The sequence below is a fragment of the Cygnus atratus genome, chromosome 17, assembly GCF_013377495.2.
Source record: "Cygnus atratus isolate AKBS03 ecotype Queensland, Australia chromosome 17, CAtr_DNAZoo_HiC_assembly, whole genome shotgun sequence".
Taxonomy (NCBI): domain Eukaryota; kingdom Metazoa; phylum Chordata; class Aves; order Anseriformes; family Anatidae; genus Cygnus; species Cygnus atratus.
Window position 1 is genome coordinate 7973912 of NC_066378.1, and position 27414 is coordinate 8001325.

Genomic DNA, 27414 nt, shown 5'->3' on the forward strand with positions numbered 1-27414 from the left:
CAGCTAAACACCAACGAGGGCATTAATAATAGCAACTAACTGCAACATTAGTTAAGGGATCCTGCTTCATGGGAAGATGTAGGACTCCAGGCTGAATCCTGACCTGACCACAGCCCATGGTCTACTCTCTGCTTACCTCCACGAGAACTGCGCGGGGATCTGTGATGGAAGCGGTGAGTGAGGGAGAAGGAAGAGAAGGGAGTGGGGGCAATTCACTAACACACACAAACCCAAAAGATAAAATCAACAAAGCAATTAAGCTTCAACAGAAACAAGGCAGATTTTTTTGTTTTGTTTTGTTGTTGTTGTTTTTTCTTTTCTTTTTTTTTCCCAGTGTGAATGTTAATTACTGTGCCTTACAGCAGAGATAACGAGAGGGTTTTACTGCCTAGCATTTTTCAAACAAAGACATGAAAAATTCATGAGCAGGGAAGACCTTGGTGTTGAGCTTCAGTTTTCTTGTCAAATATTTCAGCTCCGGAGGTCCTTGGGAAGGTTACACGGCAATATTCAAGTCTAAAGGATGCCTGTCAGCTGGATCTAAAAGCAACCGGAATTTTATAGGCCACATGTGACCTTGTCAATGTGTTTTCACTGGCCAAGAGTATCTCCCAGCATCATTCACCCAGTTGACACTAAAAAGCGAACACTAAAATGTCTGTCCTCCTAAGGACAGACCACTCACAACATCAATTTGTCCATAACATCAGAATTAAGATTCTCAATGGTTCATCCAAAGCTGAGAAATGCGATGTCTGCACATCACTGAAAACGGCTTAAAATGTACCTGGACAGCAGGCTTTGGGGAAACCTTCCCAGTCACAGAAGCTTTGTAAGACTCTGTGCAGTCTAAAATGTCACCCTTCAGCTGGGCAGAAAGATCCCACTAAGTTCGCCATGGTTTCCAATAAGACCACAAATCTCTTTTCAAGTAACTGGCTTTAGACACACGGATATTTTGCAAGTTAGCACTGCCTTTATTAAAACTTGGCTGAGGTTTTCTTAAAGGCTACAAAAGCCAGTTTCTGTTTGCTGACACGTAGGTCAGGCATAGATCAAGTGTGAGGAGAACAAGGCCACTTAGTGGACTAACAAGAAACAAGTGTAACACAAAAGCTTTTGGGATCATGTGAATCCCCTTCCCTTACCTAATCAAATTCCCCATAGCAGAAGCAGGAATTTGATGAGGTCTTCAAAGTCTCAACTGCTCGATGTTTTCTTCCCTTGTTAGTTCAATAAAGAGAAATCCCTCAGGTGAGTCACTACGAATCATTCTGCAAATCAAAAACTTCCCTAACCCATGGCCCCAAGCTTTTAAAAATTATTCTGCATCAAAATTCTCAGCGTAGCACCCCTTCTAGAACACAAACTGCTAGGTAAAGACAACATCATAATTGCATGTAGAGGCGGTGTGCTCCGCCTGCAGTGATTTCCCACAAATATGACAACTCCGCTGCACAGAACATGCTGTAAGATCAGAAGCTCGAATTGTGAATTTGAGGCAATTTTTGAATTAATCTCCCTTGCCAGAAAGCCATTTTAGCAAAGAGGCAGATTTAACACATGCTTAAATCTCTGAAGCTAGGAAAGAACCTTCAGCTAAAAATAATAATGAACAAGGAAAAGCCTCTGATAATTGTGTCCGTGTTTCAGACCTCGGTGGAGCCAAAAGTTCACAAAGGTTCACTGCTTTTCTCCCAAAGTGCTGTTTGAAATTAGACTCTTCTTTAGAAGTTCTCGACAGCGACAAACCCTTACAAGCAGTAAACCTTCCAGTCAAAACACTTTCTCCTGCACATTTGCTGCGATTTCACTTGCCTGATGCCACCCCTTCCCTGCCTAGAAGAGCAGTGGGCTTCGACTCCTCTAAAACCAGAAAGTTATGAGGAACATTAAGTATTTGTTTTACAATAAAGTGACAGAAAAGAATGCTAACAGTTTATTTCACTTCTTTTATAAGCTGTTGCTGATGAATGCCATCCTGGTCTTTGAGAGCTATCCGCTGATGTTTAGAGGAAACATGGTAAGCAAGGGAGAGGCAAGCCAGAGGAGAAGCAAGCACGCTGGTTTCATCAGCTCCGTATCTCAGGCTGGTGATAAGGGATGATGGAGTGCGTTTAACCTCAACACGCTTCTCTTAAGTACCCGTACTGCCCTGTGAGCCCGTGACCAGTGTGTGATTTCAGCTAACCACGCTCAGCTCAACAGCACTGACGTGCTTGGAGTTCAAACGCCGCCGTCTCTGCCAGTCCCTCTCAGCTCTTCTGGGTGCAACAAGGCCCAGGATTGCTCTTGCCAGCTGTTCTTTTCCACGCTTCGCTCCCTGCCTGTGCTTCTCTGAGCAAACAATCTTCTACTCAGGACACATATTTTTGTTGCAGGAAATACCTTTCAGAGATCTGCCTTACCAGTGAAATTGTGAGGCTGGATTTGCAGCTGTACTGTAAGCCTGCCGGGAGCCCTGAGTGGGGAGAGATAGCTGATGTAAAATTAGTGCTTTTACTTTCCTAAGGCCAACATTGCGCTTACCTTGTCTTTTGGATAAACTACGCTGACAAAACTCATCCACATATGGATGTTACGGTGCTCAGCAGACCTGTTAGAGAGTTCAGCACTGGTCTGGGGCATTTTTGGAAGCTGGATTTACTGGCTCAGGCTCAGCCTGATTCCATCATGACCCACGCACAACACCACTTTGTGGTTCTCTAGAAAACACCTGCCCTGATAAAAAAAACAGAAGCACTCAAAGCCCGTTCGCTGCTCCCATGACCTTGGCTTGCACCTCTCTGTCATGCAACACTGCAGGGACCCCAATATGAAAAAGAAAAAATAAATGTACCTCTGTAGTAAGTCTAGCCACGCAGTTTGGAAGACCAGAGCAGAGTTCAGGCGTCAATCCCACACCAGTGCTGAGTTTCCTCCCTCTGGTACAGACTCCCTCTGGGGTTACTGAGATCCTGACCAGCTTCCTTCTGAAATGAGTGTCTGGGCTCCACCACTCGCTTTCAATATCAGCTAGCGTCAGTCCTTCGCAAACCATTTTTTCAAGGTTTTGACTCCTGCCAAGTGTCTTCTTTTTTCTGTTGTTGTTTTAAATCAAACAAAGCTGTCTCTTCCTCTGCCTGCTCTTCTCTGGCAATCCTTTTTGCTCTTGCCATGGTAGGAAGAGCTGTCTTTCACTTCAGATCACTGCAAAGCTGCAGTTGAAATCTGTTCAACCACACAGCAGCTAAGGCTATTGTCAACCAAAGAGAATTTCTGAAAGAAGCAAAGTGCCCTGCAGATTTTTCTATCTGTCTCGGGTTCACCAAACTGTTGTTACTTGGTTTGTGCCCTGGAGCTCCTCACCGAGAACTTTATGGGGTAACCCTAGGCAATTTTTGTCCATTTATCGTGCTGGAGATGCAGACACAGCAAAGCGCACCACTTTGCTGCAGTTTCAAGTATGAAAGTGTCTATATGTGAGTCACCATTACTACCAGCATGACCAATATGGTTTCTACTTTACCAGAAATCTCGTAATGAAACCTCCAAGGGAGAAGACAGGCCTAATTACTGTGCATAACTTGCATATTCATGCAGCGGGTCCCCTCTGGTTTTCCCAGATACTTGTGGAATCAGACGGTTTGCACTAAGAGTGCTAGAAATGGATCTGTGAGAAATTAAAATGTCCCAGTACTCGAAAAGTAAACAGGGAACTTGAAGCTGGTATAACATTTGCCACTTAAAAGGCACATTTACCTAAGGTATAAGGGGAAAAATAACGAGGTACCAACCTGCAGAGACTCCCTTTCCCCGTATACCTTGATATTCTCCCCTTTGCTCAAAGATTTTTAAGTTATTGCCTAGTGCATTTATTGGTTAAGTTTGGGTCCAATTCACAAGACAAAGTCTGAACGAAGAGCTAGAACTTAGGAAGGAAAAGTCCTCCACCAAAGAAGAAAACAGTTCAGGCTCAGGACTGCTGCAGCCACGGTGGGCACAGCTTGACCTTAAATAAATAGCTGGGCGGTTTCGGGTCCGAACTGAGGCGCAGAGCCGAGTTATGACTGGACAGCTTGCGAGGCACCTGCACGCACGATGCTTGGCTACCGTTCGCTCTCTCGCTTTCATGAGAACCAAAATTCAGCCTCCTACACGTTCACCACAAAGAGGAAACTCAACAGATACAGCCGAATTTATCATGGCCGATGGTTCAGTGGAGGAGAGTACAACCAGGCAAAGCCACGAGGACAGCTGCTCACTCGGCATGCCAAAGAACCAAACCTCCACCAGTTTGGTCCCAAAATCCCTGCATCTTCCACCCTGTGCTTATTTACCCAAGAAAATAATGCAGCTGCGGGGTCACTTTTATCATGACTTAAGCTCTTTTCCTGCTGAGCTTCATAAAAGATGGAGAGTACTCAAGTGATTTAACCATGTCTTGCAGTGGGTTAGTGACTCATCTGGGTTTAGAAAAAATTCAGGGTTTTTCCTTGCTCACAGGCCTGTATTTCAAACACAGTGTTTTCTTTTGACTATTCCTGTTTTCATTTCATCTGGTTTCCATTGAATAAAATTAGAAGCATAAAGTTTAAACTATATTGTGGACTGCTGAAACATTCAAACACACAGAGAAGTTTATATTGAACGCAGGCCATTTGCTGAGACTCATTATCAGCTAAGCATCGACTAACTACGGCTGCCAGATTAACTGTCCTCAGCCATGCAACAGTAGAACATTTTCCTTGTTTCCAGCTGGCTATCCAATTGTGTGTTTTTTTTTTCTTTTTAAAATTCATGGGGGTGGCTTATAGCATGGAGATTACCAGACACAAGCAGGCTGCTTGGGTTGTATTGAATGTAATCCCGGAGGAATTTTTGAACGCAAGAGTCTGTGTGATGGTTCCTATTTTACCAGCATGGGGAACATTGCACGGCCCAGGTAACACAAAGAGGAAGTCATATCTCAGTGATAAGACAAAAGGAAAGAGATTAACAACAAAGTAGATGTATTTTCAACGTACTGCAAAGTAAAGCAACCTAAGAAAGTTTAGACACATTCCCTTTAAAATCCAGCTGCTAGATCAACTGCATAGCAGATTTAATGGTTTCAGTTCACCCACACACTCAGATACTAGACCCTAGACACAGGTCATTCATGGGGTCAAGAACCCAGGAAAGGATAGGGCAGGAGCAGAGCCCGGCAGCAACGGAGCCCTCCAAACTTGGGCCTTGGTGCCTCACCCCAGGCCTTCTGCCTCTGCAGAAACCCTGAAATCACCCAACGCTGCCACACGACACAGCCTCAGGAACTGAATTTTGAACTGAAATTCAAAATGAAGTTTTTTTTCATTCCTTTTGGTTTCACGTTATAATTGGCAACGCAACCCGAACTGCTAGGAGTGAAAGTAGCTGTTTTACAAAAGCATTGCAACACTCCTAACGTTAGCACCATGGGAATGCACTGTAACAGTGATCTATGGTCCCTCGCTGCTTTCAGATGGGTTTAGCAAACAGAATGCATAAATGCTCAACTGCTACACCAGATATATCTACCTCCCCTGCTCTTTGGAGAACAGCAACGAAAATTGATGGACTCAGGCAGGCAAATCCTATGTTTTCTAGATGAAAAAAAATCCCTGTTGTGGAAACTGTATAGTTTTAAAGGGCCTGGGCTAACTCCCATTTTAAAACCAGGCCTATTTACACACTATAAAAATTCTTGTAAATTAGGAAGAAGTTCTTATTGATTCAAAGACAACTAAGGCTGTCCTCCATATTATCACACTATTAAGACAGACGTTATGCTATGATTTCCACATGGGAATGCTTTTTTTTTTTTTCCTAACACCACAGCACTTCTTTGAAACGGCATGACAAGTGTCGTGCCTCTTCATGACACTTGGCTATCTGCACAGCTGGCTTTTACAACTGGCTGTGGCACCAGAAACTTCAGAGGCAGAAGCAGGCTGTCAGTCAAGGGCTACGTCCTACCTCTGTCACTGTCCTATCTCGCCCTTGCCCTGTTTTGGAAGAAGGTAACTGATGGGAATTTGCTATTTAGCCTCTATCCTGCGAGTCTGCCTGGCATTTGTGCAGCTCTCCAGGGAAGGGATGCTGCGACCAGCCGAGCCAGGTGGCTTTGCTCCCCTTCGCCTGTCCCAGGGCTCGTGCCCGGCTCGGCGGGGAGCAGCTTGGAGGGAGCCAAGCGCAGGCGCGCGACTGAACTCATTATTATATTTAAAATGTTTCAGGAACCTCAAAAACAGATTAAGTAATGCAATAATAAAACTCTCAGTGAACCTGTGCAATAAAATCCATCAACAGAGGAGATGGGTAATATAATCTCTTTAGAAAAAAAAAAAAATCCTCTGCTCTATGCCTGAATTACCTTGTGCACCACAAGATAGAGGATTTAGACTATGGCAACGGATTGAAATCTCTCTTCGGGGACATCCTTCTCATAATTGTACATTCATGCCTCTCTCCCCAGTAGTAGCCTAAATACAATTTACCGTTGCACACATTTTTATAGGGTTTCTGCAAATCCGCCACTTTATTACCACCCCGGTTATAAGGGGCCACACGGCAATTCCTAAGGGTTCACTAACTGAGCAAGATATTAAGCTTGAATAAAAAGAATCAAAAACGTCTATCTACAATTTATAGTTCTCTATAAAGGACCTTGGGGAACCGCAATTTGAAGGTGAAAAGTAAATGGAAAGCAGATTTCAGCTGAAAAATTCCATATGATCGATGGTGAAGACTTACGGAGAATTATCCAGAGAGGTTTTTAAGGTGTGCTAGAGTTAAAAACATACAACTCCAAATCCCACACAAGGCACACAAACACCCCAACGTGGATACATCTGATTAATCAGCCCTATTCAGAGCTTGGTAACAGCTGCCTTCTTTATGCACATCTCATGAAAGCCATCCTGTTTTACACCTTTCTTCAGAGGAAAGAAAGCTAAAAAGAAGATATGGAAAATTCCCAGGTGGGCCACAGTACCCAGCAGTACAGTGCTGTCAGACGATGTTTGTCTGAGAGATCCTGAGGTCCCTACTCTGCTCCAACCCAAACCACAAACCACCTGGAACGTGAGCAAATCGCCTAGTTCAGCTGTGCCTCAGCTTCCCTCTCGGTGGAGTGAGGGAGTTTCGTTTCATTGATAACCAGAATGGTTTCAGAAATTACAATGAGAATGGTTCTGAAATGAAAGTTATTATTTCAGTGTTACTTGTCTTCCTAAAGTTGTAAGAACAGTAATATAAAGGCACAGTAGCATCTACATATAACTAGCAAAAATGGACAGAACAGCTGCACAGTTATGTGTTAGTACCTACAGAAATTAAAGACTAAATTGCTAATACGAGTAAAAAGGAGTAAAGAGTAGATGATGTGGCAGACGTACCCTGATGCTAAACTCAGAAGGCAAGTATCTGAATGCAGAAGTCCATCACTAACAGGGAATACCTTGAAACACTTCAAAATCCAGATCAGACGTTTTAGTAAAAGGTTAACCACCTCTGGTGCTCCGACAGACTTTCAGGTCTGGCCCAGTGCTGACATCCCTGGGACACATCACCAACCAGGCAACGGAGTCATGAGAAATGATTCTTTCTTCAGAAGAGAAGGGCCAAAACCTCTGATATCTTAATGCCTTAATACAAAGCATCCAGGGACAAATTTGGTCCACTGAATCTATAACAGGGAATATGCCTGCAGGAATGGCCCTGTTCTCAAACGCTGTTCCCATCCTGTTCCCATTCCAGAGAGCACCGTGTAGCGTACAGCCATTGCTTCTCTGCAGGATCAGGCGTGATGGAGAGATGGGACATTTCCAGACAGCGAACTCTCTAGTTGATGAGAAGCAAAATATTTACCTCTGAATCTTCAGCAATTCTTGAATAGTATCATAATTCCCTGAATCTGCGGTATCTCACTGGCATCTGAAACACTGACATGTGGTAATTAACCTTCTTTTCATCTCTTCCTGATTCAATTGCACAGGATAACTTTAGTAACACATAACAGGTGGAAAAATCTGCATTTTATTTATTTATTTTTACTTTGAGGAGATGTAGATAAAAATCGTAGACCATACTTGATGCTGAATTAAATGAAGATGTGGTGCATTCGGGCTGCTGTGTACCCATTACTGCCGTGATGTATTATTTATTAGTTCTCCTCCTAAGTCTGCTGCCGAGCCCAGAAATAATGGCTGAGAAACCGAGCTGTGAAGGTGATGCTCTTCTGCACGTGCCGTGACCTTCTTTGTGCTGGTGCCTTGGACAGCAGCACAGCTCCATCAAGTAAGATCCTGTTATTTATGACATTTCACTTTGAGCCTTAATAAATCACGCTCAGAGACAGAGTGTGATTTCCCAGCTAAGGACATGCACAGAAGGAAGACGTAGGTGCAATCAAATCTCTTAAGAGTCCATCGAGATGGCCTATTTGAGGAAGACGACCTCAGACAAACCTGTGTAGTGAGGCAACCTTGGTTTTATCTTGGATCTGCTGCAGACTTCCAGTGGAGTCGTATTTTTGTTGTTGTGGTGGTGGTTAGTTTGTTTGTTGGCACATGACATTCTGTTGGTGCTTGGTTCGCTGTTCAGCCTCCCTTCCTCCTCCTCTCCCACACTCCTTCCCCACCTCAGCTGTCTGGAAGGCTCTTGGCAAAGACTGTCCCTAATATGTGCTTGCATACGGCAGAACATCCATCTTGATGGAAGCAACGAGGCATTAACGTATAACACAAATAATGAACAATGATTCATCTGAGCAGGCTCGATACGAAGGGCTGCTTTCTTTCGAATCTGGGCCTCAGTAAAGCTTTAAAGGATAATTTCCACTAAAAATTGGATCAACTCCATCAAGAAGAACACAAATCCCTGTTTCCTCCAGATTGTTTCACTCGATTCACTAAAATGTTTATTCTACACTCAGAAAAAAGTTGCTGGAATTTCTAAACTGCATTAAAATTAATCCTTTGCTTCTTTACAGTTGCCTTTTTCAGTGCTTCCTTTGTTCCAAGCTGGCGCTTACAGGAGCTTTCATAACCAGCAGGCAAGCACATACATCCTTCCTGTTTGCAGTTTTTACTGTACTTTACACAAACAAAAAACGTGGAGCAGTCCAGAGCACATCCCAGACATCTGAGAAAGGAGAAAGTAAATGCTGCTAATGGTTCCAGGTAGAAGACAAGGAGCGGATCGAGACACCTTGGCTTTGAAATGGAGCTACCTCAGTAACCCACTACCTTGCCAAAACAAGAGCAGGAGATGACCCAGCGAGACTCCAACGATCCGGCAGCTCTCTGAAGCACAGCCCTGCTCCGAAGGGACAATTCGGACCCCAGGACGGTGACCTTACCAGGGAACCAGCAGGAATCAGTGCTAGCACATCAAAACCCCACGGCAGGTTGTAATGGCATTGGGATGGGCCCTGACAGCTCGGAAAGGACAGGGCATGCCCTGCAGAGCTGCCAACAAATTAACCGACAGAATGGCAGAGGTCTCCCCTCCCTGCAGTGCCGTACAGCTGTGCGGCTCACGAGAGGCTCTGCTTCTGAATGGCTTTTAATTAAAGGCTCTTTCCAGATCATACCTCCGGCAGGCCTGAATAGCTCATTTTTGAGGGAATGGTCTGCCATGAGAGATGCTCAGTGGCCACTTATATTTTTCTCTCTCTCTCTCAGTACGTGGGGAACAGAGGCAATGAATGAGCAAAGCCTCGCAGCCCTGGCTGACAAACGCCCTTTCCCATCAGCTGATGGTGAAAGCAGACAACCACCTTCACAGCGAGCACTCCAGGATGCTTAACAAACCCTTATTACCTTTTGTGAACCTGTGTCTCATCAAAATTTAAGCAGACACGTTGTCACACTTCAAAAACATTCTATTTCCTGCCAATGAAACAGCGAATTGCTGCTTAATGCTCTCCAGCAGTATTTGTTATAGCCCAAGAAGCTCAGTCTCTGCGATCCCCGGTACACTACAAAACACACTCATTTTTCAACAGTCGTGTATCTGAAAATAGACAGGGCTCAGGTGTTTTTACTACAATGTCATGAAAAAAACCTGCTCAAGTGCACTGACAAAATAGGCCTTGCCTACATGAGCATTTGATTTTTGCTAGCCCTGGTGCAGCTGTATTGCTATTGGAAACAGCACAAAATATGCGAGCGTAAACGGGCCTTTGAGGAGAAGAGAAGCCCTATGGTTTTAGGTATCTATCTGATAGGCATCAGTGGGGAAGTGCAGTCTAATTGTTACAGCTCGAAACAGAAAATATTTTTTGTTGCTTCCTTATCTACCTACCTAGCTGTCTGGTCTTACAGCAGGAAAAAAAGATCCCATCGCTTGCCCTTCCTCAAGCCTTGCTGCGTGCTGTACCAGTGTAGCACGAGCTACTTGTGCTGCTCCAAAACTGAAGAAGCAGAAGGGAAGAGCCCTGCTCAGGACCCAGCAGCATTGGAAGAGGGGCTGAAGGCAGAGCCCTTTGCGCCAGCCAGCACCACTGCCACCTTGCACCAAAGGCTCGTGCTCGGTGCTTCGGAGAAAGCTGATTATTCTTCACGGGGTGATGCACCCAGCTTAAGAGAGGGGGAGGAAATCTTAATCCACTGGTTTATGGAAAGCAGCATCAGAGGGCAAAACGGTCTCCTGCCTCACAGCACAGGTCTCGCTCAAATTACCCTCCCACGGCAGAGCCGATGTGCAGGGTTTGCTCTTGCACAGCTACTGCTTGACCGTCAGCAAGCTGTGGGTAACCTGCTTTCCTCCCTTTGTAGGAGAGGAACAACACTTTTAATAGGGAAAATAATGGTTAAAATGTCTTTGCAGTGATTGGGGAATAATAATAATGAATATGTGAACGATACTTTTAAAAATGGCAATGAATTAGAGAGAGTCCTTTGCCAAGAGGGCTGCAACTAGAACAAAATGCAGCCTAGATGATTTTTCGGTGTTTATTGCCTGAGTGAGTAATGTTCATAAAGATTCCCGTAGCTGCACCGAGTACCGATTGGTATCAGTGCTATGCTACACAGGTCAATAAAGAAGAGAATTTCTCTATTACCACAATGATTCATGAAAGTGATTACTCCCACTTTGACTTGCTTTCCAAAAAAACAGTCTGCATGCAGTGATATACTTGCCAAATGCTCCTCACGTGCTCTCGGGGAGCATCCTGAATCTGCTGCAGACATGGTTTTGTGAAACAGGACTGGAAATGCTGGGAAGCGTGGAGGGGACAGGACACATATGGTCCCCGCTGCAGCTAAGGACACATTTCAGGCTGCCGGAGCAGCCAGGAGCAGGGGGTGGGCCAGCCTCCCGCTCTGTCACACCTCCTGCCACGAGGAATACAGAGAGCTGGGATGAAGCCAAGTGCCCCAGCGGAGCTCCCGGCTCCCCTGCCAGCCCCGCTCCAGCATTTCCCCTTGGCAAACCATCTGCAGCTGCAGCCCAGATCCTGCCCAGCTCACCCCGCATCTCCCTGTCTGTCTCACACACACACACATGCTCGCTCTGACTTTCTTTTTTCCTGTTGGCAGGAGACACCTTATCTAGAAGGTTATGCATTACTGCGATATATTTGCTTTTGAAGTACTGAGTGGCTTTTAGACTCTGGCATTTTGAACTTTTGGGGAGGAAGAATGTTACACTCACAACAAACTTTGAAGTCTGCTTCCTGAACGCATTAACTGTTTACTCTCTTCTTCTCCTTCTTGGCCACTTTAAGCTCCTCTAGAGTAAACACGGTCCTCACACCCAAAAACTCTTATCATCCAGGTATCAGATAACATCCCAAACACAAGGAATCAACACAACTATTTCAAAACCATGGAGTCAGGGAGGAACGAAGACTACAACTCTAACAGAGATTGCAGGCTGCTCTTCACATACTTTAATTTGCACTATAGGAACGTGGCATCTTTTGACATTCAGGTATGTGGATCACAAGAAACAACAGCTGCCATCAAATATTCCCTTTTTTTTCCAATTCTCCTCAACACAAGCAAATCTGAGCCTCAAATATTCTTTCAAGGGCAAGTATTTTGGTTCCTAATTCTTACCTTGGTCCCTTAGTCTCAGATTTTCAGCAAAACAAACAAAAAAAAAAGACCACATCAAAGAAGTCTCTGGTTGTACTTGTATATTCTACTACTTCTAAAAAATTAGGTCGTAATTTCATATTACGTTACACAGTCACCAAATTCAGCAACAACTACAGAAGAACCTGACACTGTAATTTATTCTATCCCAAACACAAGTTTAGGATAACAAAGATTCAGCCCGATAACTTCCCCTATTTAATATAAATCTTTGTCATGAAAACAGAAACAAAAGCAAGTTCTTTGTGTTACGCTGTGCCGTCAATTTAAATACCTTTGAACAGACTTCTGTGGTTGGGTGACCTGGGATGGCTACGTGCTCAAAACAACCAGCCCTCCACTTCAGAACAAAGCAAAATGTGTTTTGCTTTTAATCTGATAAACTTACATCCTGATGTTAATGGCTAAGGTCGTTTTGCAGAATTTGTCTTCTTTTGCGTTAAAGAAACAGAATTTCTGACTAGAGTCAGAATGCATGATTAAGACCGGCAATGTGAAAGATGTTAATGGCAACAAACACAGCCCCCCACACTTCACCCGACAGCCAGCAGCGGTCCGTCAGTAAGTCACTCTTTCCTCCTTAGTAGCAATTAAAATATATATTGATTCTTTAGCTTCCAACTTTGCAGCGAGACACATTCAAAGCAAGCGTTAATAAACATTGCTCAGTTCCTGCTTCAACCTGATCGTCTGCTTCTTGTTATCCTTCTAAGAAAAAAAAAAAAAGGAGGAAACTTGCTCAACTCACTGAAAAGAAATGGCTTTTGTGTAACTGTAACTTCATGAGAAAAATGGTTGCACAACCACGGCACAGAAGCCAGGCTGATGATGTAAACCAGGCAGTTTCCAAGCACAGCACTCCTCCCAGCACTAGTGTCTGAGCTGGGGAGCCCAGCGAAAGAGGTGCACCAGCAGAGCATGGCAGAGAAGACGTAAGCATGACTTGCTCAGAATCGCTCCCCTTCCTCACTCTTTGACAAGCGCACAAAATGAGAATCTATTGGGCTGACGCACCCTGTGTGCAAGAGTTCCCTCTCTCGTGTCTTGGTCTAAGAGTACATTCCTTTCACGTGTGTTTGCTCAGCATTCCTAGATAATTTTCCCCATGAAAGCTTATGAAAACGGTCTGTGTCTTCTTTTTTCTCCCATCCTTCCCAGGAAAAGAGAGACCCAAGACAACCAGACCTTAGAGTTCATACTTGCACTCCACAGTTGGGATGATTCCCGGAGCTTCAGAAGATAAGACTACAATTACTACAATTTAGTGTCTTTTCATATGCTGGGCCCAAGGGCTTCTTTGCTTTAAGCCATAGCTAGGGCCATGACAATTACAAGCTAGTATCTGTTGTTTCAAAACGTCTTTCACTGGGTTTGAAAGGATTTATTGGTAATATAATTGTTTTTATTCCTAGTCACGAACAGAGAACTTAACAAGAAGCAATGGTGGGATGGTAAAGCCAGACAAATTCAGAGATCTGGAGCGTGATGAGGTTGAGTCACCACTGTGGATAAAATGAAAAAAAAAAAAAAAGGAGAAAAAAGAAAGTGAATTTGCACCATCCTGAAGCAGGGCTGGCTACAGCTGTGATACGCAGGATGTGGGAAAGGAGGCAAAGAGGTATCTGTCCAGCTGTTCCCCCGAAGGTGTCACCCAGAACACTCCCTGCCCCAGCTGCTGGCCTAGCTGCCATGGGAAACCACTGCTCCAAGCCTTCTGACTTCCAGACAAGGTGGCTCGCTGGATGATGTCAACTGGTCCAACACATGCTTCCGGGCTCACAAGACTGAAGGAATCAAATTATCTGGCTTGTATTATTACACAGATGGCGCAACTGAAGGAACTGGTTCCACCTGGCCTTCAAAATGACTTTTTCTGAAGTAAAATTCTGAGCTTCTCCATGCTGAGAAGGCCATCCCTGCTGCCCTGAGAGGGTGCTCTTCCTAGAAGGAGACCTGGAGGGCTCCGTCCCGTTGAAAATCCCCGCTGCCTGCTGCTCCTTTGCAAGTGAGCGGCCTCGCTCCCCGCGCTGACTAATTACTGCGTGTCAGACACTGCCGCGCTCAGGCCCTGCTGGCCTGCGGCCGAGATGCTGCACTCCGCTTCCTGGCTGCCATTTGGCACGCGCTCGCTATTTTTGTTTTAACTCTTTTCCTTTCTTAGAAGATTTTCCAGACTGGGAAATTCAATCCGAGGCTGCCCCCAGCAGCTTGGCTGCCAGCACGGACTTTTGCCAGCCCGGAGCTCACCGTGTGTGGGGCGAGGACGGGGAGCTCCTGCTGCACTGCTGCTGAGAAGGCGCCGAGGGACCGCACGTCCCTGCTGCCCAGTGTCCCCTGAGAACAACCGGGGCTCCTGTCTTCCAGGAACGTGGCTGTTCTTTCAACAACAGAAGCATAAAAACGTCAAGGCACAAGGGAAACGTGTCCAGGAAAAGAGAGGACATGTTCTTATCCCTGCATTAATCCCAACCTTGCGATGATGGCTCCTCTCTGAAGAGGCAGCTGAAGACTCATCACTGCTGAATGAGCTAACCTTCAAAAACGTGGAAAAAAAGAAAAGGTCCCCAAAATGTCACAAGCTACCGTCACTTGACCTTCAAAAGTTGCCAACACCACCAAAACTCTGGTGTTCTCTCTGACATAAAAAGCTTGGAACTTTTCATATGCGAATGGCTTCCTCTATGTACACAATGTAAAAATGCCCCCTTGAAACTGAGGCAGTACCGAAGGAAGAGCCAGAAGTGAAGGAAACGAGTACTCCAGTTGCAACGCTGTTGTGCAGGTCCCAGAGCTGATGGGAGCTAGGCATGAAGCATACAGCACTCAGAAAACCCTAAGTAATATAAAACATTGGAATTTGTCCCTTTGGCAAGAGAACTTACTGTAAGAACATCAACATCTTCACGTTTGACACCAAGTTTCCATATAATTTTGAATCAAGTTCAAAGCCCTGGACCTCATTGCTACGGCACTCCCCGGCTTACATCCAAGACATCTAAGAGGTTATTGAGTGTTCTGGGATGACAAAGAAAATGTTGACATATTTACAGTTAGCTTTTCTATAACCTGCAAGTTATAGAATCGATGTCTGGTATCCACAAAGTGCATCATGCAGGCGCTGGAAAAAGAAGGTATTTGCTCATTTGCTTCTTAGACCTTTTGCTGCAAGCATCCATAATATAAATAAAAGCTACAAATATTATCCCGCTCCCAATACAATTATTTATGTTCGCTACACAGCCTAATAACAAACATATTTCTTTTCTGGGAAAAGAGATCTCAAGTGGTTTAAGGACTACGCTGCTTTTATCAGGATGGCAAAATGAACCGTAGCCATGTCGCAGCAGGGACCCAGTCTGGATAACCCTTGGGGTCATTCGAGGAGTGACAAATCCGTTAAATGCACAGAAAAGCCATGTATGGGGAGGAAGGAGAGAAATGTGACAGCAAGCGTCCGAGGTCCCAGATCACAGCTGAGTTTTCTTTCCTGTCGCCAAGCCAACACGGGGAGCACATAGGTCCCTCAGCAAGGTCCGGTGCCGATGGTTCACCATGCTCCCACCCTGGGACACCTGCAATCCCGTGCCTCTCGACGTTTCCTCGTTTGCAGGATTTCCTCCAGGAAAGCCCTGGGGAAGCGCTGCTGCTCCCTGGGCAGGGCTGCCTCCTCCGTAGTGAGAGATGAAATTCCCACCTCCTGCGAGTGCAGCAGGAGATCTGGACCTGCCCATAACGCAGATGCGTGGGCACTCCGTGTCCCCCCACGCAGACATACTGGAAAGAAAGTGTTTGTTTAACAATGTGCTGTTTCTGTCAGCTCAGCATGGTACTACGAGTATTGCAAAATATGAAGTAAATGCTGCCTTTTCTGCCCAAGCCATGATTGGCCCACAATCTTGTTTTAACTGTGTGTGGGATGCAGGAGAATTTAAAATGAACCATTTAAAGCTTTCTGCTTTTCTCAGAAGAAAAGATCACTAGTAGTTTGACAGTTAAGACTGACCCTCCACTTCAGAACCAGAATTAATGGGAGAGAAAACATAAGGAAACGTTTTCATTTTTAAGCTCCCAAGAGACTCTGGCAAACAATAGCAAAAAAAAAACATTTCAGAAGTGCCAAAAGTCAGGGGAGTGCTCCATTTACTTATTTTTATGGTCAGTCACTGATCATGCTGATATTTGACTTTGGCTCTGAAATCTCAGCTGTGTTAAAATAAAGATAACACACAACTCGCTCAGGGTAAATCCACAGACAAACTGAGATATCCCCAGGACTTGAACAGAACCACAGACTGTTGCCATCTATAAATGCCGACAGCAATTTGTGTTTTGTTTTTCACATTTTCACCTTACAGATTCTAGGACAGTGATATCTTTCTGCATTACATTCCACTTAGAGGACCATTTTCTGTCAGATTTCCACAGCACCTTGCATGGAAGTACCTACAACAGTTTTACCAGAAGAGGAAACATGAATTTATTTATTTAAACTACCATGATACTTATCACAAGTTTTAGCACTCTCAATGACATCAAAGGGCTTTCAATCAAAGGGTATTTCTATGAAATGCAAGAAATAAGGACAAACAAGAGGCCGAATTAAAAAACTTCCAGCCCTCCCATGTGCTCCTTCAGACTGCCGCAATTATAGATCTTCAGTTAATGGCCAATGCTGAAATCACCCTCAAGGTACAAGTGGTCTTGCACCCTCAAGCCCCTAAAACATTCAACCTGTGCCGTGCCCAGGATCACTACTGGCTCTTGGACAGTGTCCAGAAGCCTGTCCAAATGCCGCAGAGCCTACGGGTTGAATAGATTACAGAGGCAAGACCTGTCACAGCAAATGTGCTCTCCTACAGCACCTAGTCGTGCATTACAGAAAATCACCATTGCTGCTGCCTTTCTGTCCCTTGGTGCAATGGGGAAAACCCACCACTCTCAGATTAGCTACCACCCACTGAACAAAGCACTCAAGGTTGCAGACTCCTCACAGACGAATTCCACACTCGAGCTCTGTTCAGATGTTACAACCTTCCTCGGATGAAGCATCTCACTGTATCTCAGTGCCTGTATCTGGGTTTATTTGATGCAGCCAAATTTTCTCCTCCAAACCCGTCGATCTATTTTCTCATTGGCCTGCGTATTAACGAGACTGAGCTAACAGATTGTGGCAAGTCAACATGCTGAGCTGACATCCTGCTGCCCCCTCCGTGTCTGTCTGACTTTTAAGCTTTTTCTTTCCATTTCCCTTCTGGATGATGTGTAACATGCACTGTAGTCCAGGAATGCCTCTTGCTTTGGCTGCATGGTGTCTCTCTTTTTGGCATGCTCCTGGACCCTGAGGGAACCTTGCTGGGGCTGGCTAAGTCACATGTTTGCCCTTTAATGAACATTAAAAAGAAAGCATAATCTATGTCATTTTGATGTTTCTATTAATACAGGCCACAAGAAAGCTCAGGTTCCTCTTAAAAAGATCGTAGGAAACAAAGGCATTTCCAGCAATCAATACATGCACAACAGGTATGGAAAGGCTTGATCATATTGCAAAGAGAAGAGGAATTATTAAGCAGTATGATGCACGTGCATTTTGTTTGAATTTCTTCAGCACCTGAATTTGGTAAATTGTGCTGTCACTTTCTTGCATTCCCGAACCTCCCATTGAATGACCTTTACTTAAGAGTTTATTTTCACTCACTGAACTAAAGATGTTCAGCACACACCGGAATCACATCCCTGGAAAGTCACCCTGTGAAATATATCCTGAGGTTGGGAGCTGAAATGGTGATGTTCTTCCAACGCCCTTTCCTCCACCCCGCTGGCTCCAAGAAAGGTGGAGAACATTTGGGGAGTGATAACCTGCTTTGCCATACAATGTCCCGCACAGCAGAGTCTCCTGGTAAACACGACTGCAGAGAGAAAGACAGCATCCACAGTACCACAATTTCAACTACAGGAATGTCTGGGAAGCTAAAACCCAGGTTCTCGAACACTGAATTGCTGTGTAAGAAAAAACAAACAAACAAACAAAAAAAACCAACACAACACAACCAAAACAGAAACATGAGAATGTTCAGCTGGAGTGACCTTTGCGAGAAATCTAGGGAAAAAGAAAAGAGCAGGATCTTTCCTTCCTAGGGAGGATTGTGAATCGTCTCCCAACTGCACTCCTGAGCGTGAATCAATTTTCTTCCAGTCGATAACTAGCGCAAAGGTTCTAACCTTCATTTGTGCTCCAAATACTCAATCGGGGATGTAGAACACATACCAATTAAGCAATTCAGCTAAAATAAGAAGGCCGTGAACCAACATCGTTGCAGCAGCTGCCCCTGAGGGATCGAGGGTTAGCAGCTTGGGGAAAAGGTAATTTATTGAGCTTAATACTCTGCGAAATGTTCTCATGATAATAAGATTGTAAGATCGTTTTAATATCTGAAGTCATGTTGAAAAGGTCATTTCTCATCTTTTACGCCTACCTAAGTCATGTAAATTAGAGCTACTCAAACAGAGTTGAGGGTGTTTGCAGCCTAAGTTTTTCTATATTTTTGGATGACAGAGAAAAATGTCAGTAATCCCAAGTGGTGGACACAATCAGGGAGAGCCCATGGGTTTTAGAGTAGCAACATTAAAAGATGAAGCTACTTTTGCTATGCATTAGGCCAGAATTCCATCTCTGACCTACTAAATTTTACTCAGACATTTCTTCCCCCTTCTTTTTAATGTTTTGATTTGGAGAATGTTAAAAAAAGATATTAAAACACTCTACATGTAATCTAAAAGGGGTGGGGAACACAGCTGATGTATTTGCCAGAAGTTTTATAACCAAGGAAAATGGGGCACTGGCAATTTTACAATGTATTCGCCTCTTTTCCAACATGCTTTTTTCCATAAAAGAGAATGAGTTTGGTGATTTTTTCTTCCCTTTTTTCTTTTTAATGCTTTCTAGGCAGAAACTTTGTAGACTTTGCCTCCACATCTCCCAGCCAACATTCCTAAATCACAACTTGCAGCTGCCTTTGCTCGCGCAGCCTTGGAGCCTCCATTTGGCAGAGCAGCGGAGTCGTGCCAAGATGTGATGTTCCTGTGATGTGCGCAATTACCCAACAGGGATGGAGCTGAGATCCCCAAACACATTTCACTAAGGCCCCTGAATCATATTTGAAACTAGGTCTTCAAAATTTATAACAGCATTAGGCTATCCAGGCCCTTAGTTTCATTTATGTTTTGAAGCTTCAAATCCATCACACAACGGACCTAAATGAGGGCATTACTCTCAGTAATAATGCATTTGATCCCATGTAGTCTAAAAGATGGAAATCCCCTCCTGTTCTTTTTTTTTTTTTTTTTTAATAGGTTCCAGCATCTTCCTCACCCTTCCATTACCCCAACTCCCCAGTTCTTGTCTTCTACTACAGTCACTTTCAAAAACCCACCCACCCACCCAGGACAGCCTCCTTTGCCATTCCCCTTCCTCATAATTCTTCTGCCTCCTTTCTCCTGAACCCCTGCCCCATTTCTGGCTTGTCACTGGTCAGGCTGCAAGCTTCTCAGAGCAAAAGGAGTCTCTTTTTTCTGCCTGGCAGTATGCTCCAGAGGTGCTATGCAAACGATTTATTATAACAGATTGCGGCCCAGAGTAATTTAATACACTGTAAACCAAAGCTCAGGAGAGCTGGCTATCCAGCATTTACAAAGCATGCCATGCTTGTATTTTTCAATACATAATACATAAATCTCTCTGTTGCCGTGGCTCTGTTTTCAGACTTGCTGGGGTTCATATGTGAAAATTTTCCGACTATTTATCAGCTTGATCTTCTCCGTCAGCCTTTATCATCCCTTACAGTTGCTCTGAAAAGTCCCTGAAATGAAGAGACCGAGGCAGCTGCCAAACGATGTCGTAGTCACGGCCTTCCAGGGTGTGGGACTCTGCAGAGGGCTGCAGCCCCTCCACGCCAAGACTGTCACCCTTATTATTATACGAGCATAATAACGATGATAACATCAAGCTGAAAACCAAGCTATTACACCAGAACTGGGAGGGAGAGGAAATGTCTGCGTGCTTGTCTTTTTTGGCTTCCTTACTTTGGTCCAAAGGATTGAGGGGAGGATGCTTGAAAAAAACACGAGGATCCCACCCCAACATTTGCGGGACATCTGGGTGGTTCACAGACAACAAGCCTTCCATGGTGATGTCGTGCCCCACTGTGACCTCTGGCTTTGTTACTGGGTGGCCACACCTAACAGCAAGGCTGCCACTGAGGCTGCTGCTGATCCCACTAAGAGTGCTTTAGAGAAGTTAGTGCCAGCTTCCAGGTAACAGCCCCCCAGTACTATCAATGCTCATTTTTCTCCTAAGCTCAGTTTTGGTAAGAAACATGTAGCATCCAGCTAGTGAGTTTTTCCACTACAAACTGTGCTTTCAAGGAAGGTGATTCACAAATGAGATAGGGAAAATGTAATTCTGAAAAACAGAGAAAACCAAGTAGCGACAAGGCTCTCGAGCAAAAGCGAGAGGACTTTTCATTTGGCCAAAAGATTGGAGGTTAAACCTGAAAACCACACTTCACTTGGTTAGATCTATCTGTAAGCATGTATTTGTGTACTTCATCAAAGACTATCGAACCAAGAGAGGCAGAAAGCGTGCAGCCGGCCCAACACCGGTGCTTACCGTGTCTACCCTCCCTGTCTCCTCTTCAGTAGCTACCGAGCAAGCGAGGCTTCCGAAACACAAGCAGGACCCAAGCAACTATGAAACGATAAATCAAGTTTGCCTCGCTTCGGCAGCAGCCTGCTTCACAAATTTGCACTGTGCTCCGGATGGACGGGGAGGTACGGGGATGCTTGGAGGCAAGCAGCGGCACGCTGGACAGGAAGCCCACGTCTGCTCGCTGCGGCGTGTGCCAGGCGCTGCGGCATGCGTGTCCAGAGATGATAAATGGCTATTTGGTAGAAATATGTATTTTACACATGGCTTAATGGATGTTCATAAAAAAAAAACGTCTGAAACTTGTTAATCCCAGGCATTTATACCTTCAGCCAATTTCAAAAAAAATCCAGTCCAGTTTTGGAGAAGCCAATATTTCACTGCTGACTGGAAAAATGTCTGCAAAAGGGAAAAATAACCCTCAAAGTACATGAATAGTACAAATTATAGAATACATTTTCTACTACTATTCTCCAAAACTTATCTGGAATCCTACTTAAAAAAAAAGGAAAGTAACGGTATAAGATTACACAGAAAAAATTACACATCCTTCACACTTTTTTTTAAAGTCACCGTTTTTGTAGAGAATTTTGCAGAGTACACAATAAAAGTGCTGCAGAGAAACAAGGCATTTCAAATATTCTAAATTTTTTCATTAAGATCTTTCATTTAGTTTCCTCTAATTCTTTTTATAACAGCAGCGAGTCTGTTACCTAAGTTTTTAAAGGTTTTGTATGGAAAGGTCTCAAAAAGTAAAACCAGTGACGGGCTAGTGGACTTACTGCAGCCAACACGGAAGTAGCTATTTCTTAATTTGACTTCAGGAAATGTCAGGTTTGTAAGAGACAACCAACAGTAGGTTCTTCTGGCTAACACTTCCCCAGGTGCCCAGCTTCCCACACTGTCCAGTCCTTCCTTTTGCTTCAGCCATATCCAGGACCAAGGAAACAACCACGCCATGTAATTACATGGCAGAAAAACGCAGTCCCACCACTTGCTAACTATTATCATGTTCTCATCTTCTATAGCACAGCAGTATCTACACGGCAAACTGCTGCACTTTATCGACAGATGGGTTTTAAACGAAAGCACGCACAAAACCAGATCTCTAAGAAACTCAGTTCGCAGAAGGCTGGCCACTACGGGGCTGCCACGCTGGAGGGGGCAGCCTGGGGCTCTCCTTCGCAGGCATTAGCCCTTGGTCAACCCCTGACCAAAAAAGCACAGCCAGGAAAGCAACCACAGATAGGGCTGAATCTGAAAAATGTGCCATACGAAAGAAGCGTTTAATTTGTTATATTCAAACAGATCAAAGATGTGTAACTCCAGCTTTCTATGCGTCAAACTTCGCAGCTGTTTCCTTTATCAGCTTGCTAGCAAAAGGTCTCTGTGGTTCGGTGCCATTCTTTGTAAAACCTCAACTGTTCTGCAATAAAAGAGGACTAATTTTTACAGTAAAGTTCTGCTTACATTTAATATCAACATCTGACCACAAATGCCAAGTACAAAATTTACTAGGTCTCACTTAATTGTATTTTGTGCTCTCTTTGTGAGCCAAATCCTTCAGTCTTCCCCAATACATGCTCAGGCGACTATGACTAGTTTCTACCAGTAAATACTTACTCTCCTCTCTATGTGGAAATCCAGCACTAGCGTTCTGTGCTGTTGATTAGAACCAAAATTTCCTTTGCATGTAAAGAGTAAGAGTAATATTCTCCATCAGTCCTCCTTTAAAATTGCTTCTAGAGCAAGAAGACACACAAAAAGTATGCACCAATTCCTTCCTCTCCTGGTCTCCTCCTCTTGAGGAGTTCTCAAATCCAATTAAGACATCACCAAACAGTCAGGCCCAGCAATGGAAGAGCGAGCACCATGGAGCACCTACAGCACTGCTGCTACCGCTCGTTAGAGCAAAGGCCATAATCCCAATTAAGGATGTTCACTGGTTAAGCAGCGCAAGCACTGCAATCCGTGCAGCATTCAAGACTCCGTGTGCCACCGGCAGGGACAAGGGGGTTGTGATCCTGTCTGTGAGTGCAAATTAAGCTTCCGATTGGTGGGTGCAAACAGGCTTTCAATTTACTTGTTCCTCTTCTAATATTTCATTTAACTACCTGTTACAGCTTGGAGAAACATTTTCTGCTAAGTGCGTTCATTTGCAGGCCCATCTCTTGCCCAAATATCTAAGTAGTACAGCGATAGCTTCATGTTAATGCACATCTTGGTTAAATAAACCAGTTTTCCAGGCTGCTAGGTTTTCATTTACATTTCTGGTAGATTAGCCTGAGCTGTGGAACTGAGCACCATGTAGGCAGGGAGACAGGAAGAGGCAAATTGGTCCTTTATGTACAACTCCCCACCTAGCAGCCCCCTGGCTGGAGGAGGTGGCAGCCACTTGGGCTGCCCATGGAGCTCTGGACTTGTGGGGAGCGAGAGGTGCTGGGATCAGCGCATCACCTCAGCATCCTCTAGGGTGGAACAGAGGCACCAGCCTTAGCTCAGTAAGATGTACCTGGGGCGCTTCCCCAGGGCTTTGAGCCGGGATATTTACTCAGCCTACCTGCGGCAGTCACCAGGAAAAAGACAAAAAAAAAAAAAACAAAACAAAAAAGAGATGATAATAAAAGGTTGATTAATTATGTGCAATAACTGGGACAGCATATCATGAAAATTCCATTCTTGTTTACTCAGCTAATTCACTTTTTATGAGTGTTTAGGCTTTAAAGCAAAACAAAGCACTAATTACCCAATTAACGAGCAATTAAGTTACTGCAGCCTAATAGCCTGTACAGTGGCTGCCTTTATGAGTCTGATGGTGAGTTAGAGACCCATTAAACAAATTTATACACAGCTGTAGCAAACATTACATTTCCAGAGATGTTACATTACATGCTAATATTTTCACAGCCTTGAAACATCACTCACTAGTTTAGTGAGTACAGTTTGCCAGTTTACTCAGCCGAAGGCTGACAAAGGAAAGGGCTCACATTTCACCAACAGCTATACCCATGGGTAGAGGGGTCTGTACTTTAAAGTCTTCTGGAAGAGGCTTTAAAATATTTACTTGTTTGCAGGAGTGTAAGACGCTCTCTGCAGCAGGTGACATTGCACTGGAAATTTTAGGTTTGCAATTGGGTCGTGAAGGTAAGGACATTTTACCGTGTGAAAAGAGACAGGACATTTTTGTAAACTCCTCCAGGTGGATGGGATTGCCTGTGACAAAGTGTGACAACCCTCAATTACAGTCCTGTATTAACAGAGGGCTCTCCCCTCCCACACAATAAGCAGTACCAAGACACGGTGGCATGAATACTAACAGCAGAGTTTGGGCCCTGGCTCCTGCGCTGGCTTCTCTTTGGTAATGTCAGACTCATGGTACTGTAACTGTACTTCAGTGAGGTTCAACTTTCACATCAATAATGGGTGTATCCTTTGGTGTAACTTTATCCAAAGAAAAAAAAATGTTTTTAGAGCATCCAGTTCATGTTAGTTAAAGAAAATGCTTTTTTTTTTTTTCTGAGGATGACAAACCCAAACTCATAATAAATAGACAATTTATTTCTGCTTAAACAAGAGATGTTTCCATTTATCTACCACCACACATAAAGCCTTAGATCACCTCTTTCACAGGCACAGTATCACTTTAAAACACAGGGTGCACTGTGAAGAAATGGTTCGTAGACCACAATCATCTGGGCAGTACGGTCCTGCAAGCATGCTGCATTTCCTGAGTAACCCCATGGAAATGCTCAGTAAGCAGTGAAGACTTCTGGGGGCGTTGGTTGGAACGACTTTAACCTGATGTTAAAACAGGCCACTAAGTGCAGGGCCAGGAGCTGCAAGAACATACGTTTTCAAGTTGCATACCCACATTCGCAGCATCAGACTTTCAAGCTGGCACCACCACGGTCCCACTGAATTCCATGAACTGCACCAACTGCTAGCAGTCACTAAAGATCTGGCTCGTGTGCATTTGTTAATAAAGACACGCCTGTGTTAATGACTTTGAAAGAATGAGGCTCTCATCTATCTTATAAACAGAGCTTTGCTCGCAGCCCGCACCTCAAGAACACTTCCCTGGGCAGAATTGCAAATGAGGCCCCACTGCCTTTGGCCTGTGCTTAGAGTTTCCTCTTGTGTGAATTCTCCGACATCTAATACGGCATAAGCTTAAGCTTCAACATTTTCCGTGTTGGGAATACTGAAGATGAGTTCTCTTTTCTTTTTTTTTCCCACAAACACTGAAAAAATTTACTGTTTTTGAAATGTTTATCATTCCATCAAATATGATGCACCAACTCGCTGATGGCCTTAAAAATGAATGTAATGGGAAAGCACAGACAGACACCAAGGGCCTGTGATTGCAGAAATCTAGTTTTCTTAGGAAAGCAGGCTGAAGAAGAAGAGTAACTGTTTCCTTTTGGGCCAAATGGCTGCAGGGATGAGCGTGTCAAGGTAGTTTTTGTAAGGTTTCCTAAAACAGTATGGCACGGCAAAGGGACGGAAAAGCATCAAACAAGAGCACAAAGCCACAATGACCCTCATCTGCAAACACTGTAGGAAGGTAAGTGGTCAGCCAAGATGAAAAATGGGGAAAACAAACCTGAAGGCAACAAACAAGATTCAAAGCCACTCACTTAAGAAAAGGAGATCTTTTAATCATGTCTATATTAATGTTTTCTTAGAAACTCCATCACCCATCAGCTGCTCAAACTCACAACCCAGCAGTGTCTGGTTTTGATTGAATAATGTCTCCCAACTCTATCTTTAGTCTTTCAGTTTTTCTTTTCTTTTTTTTTTTTATTAAAGAAAAGGTCTTATCTGGCCTGTTTTGTATTGTTCTCTCCTCTCTCTCTTTTTTTTTTAATCTGAAGTCATTTGAAAGAGTGAGCGTCAGATATCAAACCCAATATCCTTTTTCTCATTAGCACTTTTCCCGTGCAGACCTTCAAATGCGGTAATAATTAATGAGTCTGTGTCAGAAAATGAATAAAAGATGGCTCAGATGCTTCACTGTTCAGGGCTGACCTTTAGCTGAGTCTACTGTATTAATATATTCTTGTGTTGTCAGACTCAAAGAGCTAACTGCCTTATGAATTATTTATCAACACAAAAAGTCTTAACCAGAAACAGTGTTAACATTAATTTCTAACCCTCTGTGTCACAGCAAAGCCTGCCTGCACTGCATAATTGAATTTTAGTTTTAGACAAGCAATCAAAGCACAAGTCGCTGTTGTTGTAAGTGTGGCTGCCTATGATAGCAAGAGGAGCGGCTGCTCTTTTTGCACATCTGGTGCATTACAGGCAGTTCAGGTTTCTGTGAGCAATAAGCCCAACTGGAGACAAATGTGAAACGTGCTCACAGCAATGAAAAGCGCTGGGGCTCTCCCCTCCCCTGAACAAATCCTAGGTGCTGAAGCACTTCGCATCCTGCTACTGGTACTTCTGATTGGGGCTGGTATGGAAACGTGTTGCGCCTTGTCTGCTTTCGGCATACCTAGGGGATGCCTGAAACACCTGAACCAGAGGGGCTGGGGCTGGGCAGACCGTCCAAAGGCTCTGGTGCCTGGTTCTGCCCTTCCATCCACCTCTCAGACAAGAACGCATCGATCTCCTTGCTCTGCCCTGGATGCTCCCCAAATGCACCAGCTCTTGCAGCTCCACCATTCACCGCCTTTGCAGGAATGGGTTTCAGCTGACCAATTCTGAGCAATTATCAAACTGATTTACAGGATATTTGTATCATGCCAACCATATCAAGACCTAAGACAAGGGCCCAGTTAGGACTTGAGGGCTGTATTCACAATTGTTCCCTCCAGAAGAGTCTTGGGAAGTTATGTTATGTATAACCTGCTAGACCCACCACAGAGATGGGACATTACTGTCGTAGGAAGGAAACACTGTGCGGGCTGGTAGAATACACCAGCCTCTGTTCGCAGCCCCAGCAAATCAGCACCAACCAGGTACTTTATTTTCAGTTCACACTTGGTGGCTGAGGTTTGTTCATCCCTGAAGAAACAGTTCAGAGATTATCAACAGAGCGTAAGAGGGCCTTACAGAAATGAGATGTGGCTTTAGGCTCTAAATCTTGGAACAGCTCAGCCAAACAGCAGCTTTGCTAGCTTTCTCCCTCTATTCTCAGAGTCAGCAAGGGCAGAGGGAGAAGAATTAAATTCCTTTGGTCCTTACCCATCTAAGTGAAGAAGGAAATAGAAACTGTTCAGTCTTACAAAGAGATTTTCTCTATCTTTTCCCCAGAAGCTTAAACCCAGAGGTTGAGTGAGAACCAAGAGAACCCAGCATGTGGAAGGGCTGCTGCTGACAGACCTACAGAGGAGCTCGGGTCTGAGCAGAGATGACGGAGAAGCACCAAGAACTCAGACAAGGGACCCTGCTGCTGAGGAGAAAAAGACAGGAGGACCTGCGAAGCCCAAAAGTTGCAGCTCATTCAGTTCCTTCAAGGGAGAGGAACCTTACCAAAAAGAAGAAGAAAGGGGTGGAAAAAAACCAACCAAACAAAAAAACCCAACTCCCAAGCCCTACCATTCATCTGTCTACCAGTTCAGGGGCCTATAGAGGGCAATGAGTTTGACTACATTTACAAAA

The 27414-nt window shown here is 44.4% G+C and overlaps 1 protein-coding gene across 8 annotated transcripts in view; it reads right to left on the reverse strand.

Annotated features, from left to right (window-relative positions):
* FBRSL1 (fibrosin like 1) overlaps nt 1-27414 on the reverse strand; it is a 518137-nt gene that overhangs the window by 198193 nt on the left and 292530 nt on the right. The window lies entirely within an intron of this gene.